The sequence below is a fragment of the Engraulis encrasicolus genome, chromosome 9 (genome assembly GCF_034702125.1).
Source record: "Engraulis encrasicolus isolate BLACKSEA-1 chromosome 9, IST_EnEncr_1.0, whole genome shotgun sequence".
NCBI lineage: Eukaryota > Metazoa > Chordata > Actinopteri > Clupeiformes > Engraulidae > Engraulis > Engraulis encrasicolus.
In genome coordinates, this window is record NC_085865.1 from 1,957,721 (window position 1) to 1,960,220 (window position 2,500).

The following is a 2,500-nucleotide window of genomic DNA, read 5'->3' on the forward strand; positions in this document are numbered from 1 at the left end:
TGTCCTGTCCTGTCCTGTCCTGTCCTGTCCTCAATGTCACGGAGCTGTCCTGGTATTTTGGTGAGGTGCTGTCCTGTCCTGTCCTGTCCTGTCCTGTCCTGTCCTGTTCTGTCCTCTCCTGCCCTGTCCTGTCCTGTCCTCTCCTCTCCTGTCCTGGTATTTGGGGAGGTCCTGTCCTGTCCTGTCCTGTCCTGTCCTGTCCTGTCCTGTCCTGTCCTGTCCTGTCCTGTCCTGTCCTGTCCTGTCCTGTCCTGTCCTGTCCTGTCCTGTCCTGTCCTGTCCTGTCCAGTCCTGTCCTGTCCTGTCCTGTCCTGTCCAGTCCTGTCCAGTCCTGTCCTGTCCAGTCCTGTCCTGTCCTGTCCTGTCCTGTCCTGTCCTGTCCTGTCCTCTCCTGTCCTGTCCTGTCCTGTCCTGTCCTGTCCTGTCCTGTCCTGTCCTGTCCTGTCCTGTCCTGTCCTGTGCTGTCCTGTCCTGTCCTGTCCTGTCCTGGTATTTGGGAGGTGCTATCCTGTCCTGTCCTGTCCTGTCCTGTCCTGGTATTTGGGAGGTGCTATCCTGTCCTGTCCTGTCCTCCTGCCCACTGAGACTGTTGTTTTCCCTCTCTTTTCTTTTCTTTTCTTTTCTTTTCTTTTCTTTTCTTTGCTTTTCTGTCATTCATTCATTCTCCCTCTCTCTCTTCCCAGCGCCCCCCCCCCTCTCTCTCTCTGGAGGGCACCCAGCATGCATGCCAAGGCTGCAGGCAGGGTGTGTGTGTGTGTGTGTGTGTGTGTGTGTGTGTGTGTGTGTGTGTGTGTGTGTGTGTGTGTGTGTGTGTGTGTGTGTGTGTGTGTGTGTGTGTGTGTTTGTGTGTTGGGGGGGGGAGGGTATGGACAGACAGATGGAGGGGGCACGTTCAACAAGTTTGAGAACATGGAAGTCACTCACTGGATGAAGGAGAGGAGAGGAGAGAAGAGGAGAGGAGAGGAGAGGAGAGGAGATGAGAGGAGAGGAGAGGAGAGGAGAGGAGAGGGGGATAGAGGAGAGGAGATGAGAGGAGAGGAGAGGGGGGGAGAGAGAGAAAGAGAGAGAGATGGAGAGAGGGGGGGGCCTAATGTGACATGTAGGAGTTCGTGGAGCAGAAGGAAGAGGAGGTGGCAGGCAGGAGTCTGGAGACAGAGGAGTGGACAAGCAGAGAGAGGAGAAGAGGAGAGGAGGGGGAGAGGAGAGGAGAGGCGAGGAGAGGGGAGAGAAGGAGGGGGAGAGGAGAGCAGAGGAGAGGAGAGGAGAGGAGAGGAGGAGGAGGGGGAGAGGAGAGGAGAGGAGAGGAGAGGAAGATAGGAGAGGAGGAGGGGGGGAGGAGAGGAGAGGAGAGGAAGAGAGGAGAGGAGGAGGGGGAGAGGAGAGGGGAGGACGAGAGGAGAGGTGGAGGGGGAGAGGAGACAGGCAGGAGGTGGACAACCAGAGAGAGGAAGAGAGGAGGGGGCAGAACAAACCATGCTGAGAGAGAGACAGAGAGAGAGAGAGAGGGGGGGGAGCAGAGGAGGAGAGCAGAGGAAGAGAGAGAAGGGTGAAGCGGAGGAGAGCAGAGGAAGAGAGAGAGGAAGAAGGGAGCAGAGGAGGAGAAGAGAGGAAGAGAGAGGAAGAAGGGAGCAGAGGAGGAGAGCAGAGGAAGAGAGAGGAAGAAGGGAGCAGAGGAGGAGAGCAGAGGAAGAGAGAGAGGAAGAAGGGAGAAGCGGAGGAGAGCAGAGGAAGAGAGAGAGGAAGAAGGGAGCAGAGGAGGAGAGCAGCGGATGTGTGAAGGTGATGAGGCTGAATGGATTGAGAAAAGGCAACTCAACAAAACTTGCAGCAAACTAAGTTACAGCAATGGTGAGATAGGAGAAAATAAGAAGAAATGAGGAGAGCAGAGGAAATGAGGAGAGGAGGAGAGGAGAGGAAGATTATGCATGTGAACAGGAGGAGAGGAAAGGAGAAGAGGAGATGAAAGGAGGAGAGGAGAGGAGGAGAGTAGAGGAAGATAATACAACAGGAGAGACGAGAGGTAAGAATAGAGAAATAAATGTGATAGATAGTTGTCAGAGCAATGGGGGGGGGCTTTTACGTGTAAACAAGCTGAAGTACAGTGAGGAGTGAAGAATCACAACGAAGCACACTCACATTTATCTCTGAAATATCTGCTATTTTAAATCAATTCAATTGCTGCTGGCAGAAAGGTTGCAATAGGCTGGTGATCCGCTGCTTTCCTGTGAAGATAAACCTGTTTCCAGCAAATGAACAAAAATGATGTACTCCAAATACAACATTTGTGCAAGCAGAGTACGTTTGCAGACCCTAATTGCTCTGGTAAAACAGAGGCGCAGGATGGTGTTATGGTGTTGTGGTGTTATGGTGTTGTGGTGTTGTGGTGTTGTGGTGTTATGGTGTTGTGGTGTTATGGTGTTGTGGTGTTATGGTGTTGTGGTGTTATGGTGTTGTGGTGTTATGGTGTTGTGGTGTTATGGTGTTGTGGTGTTGTGGTGTT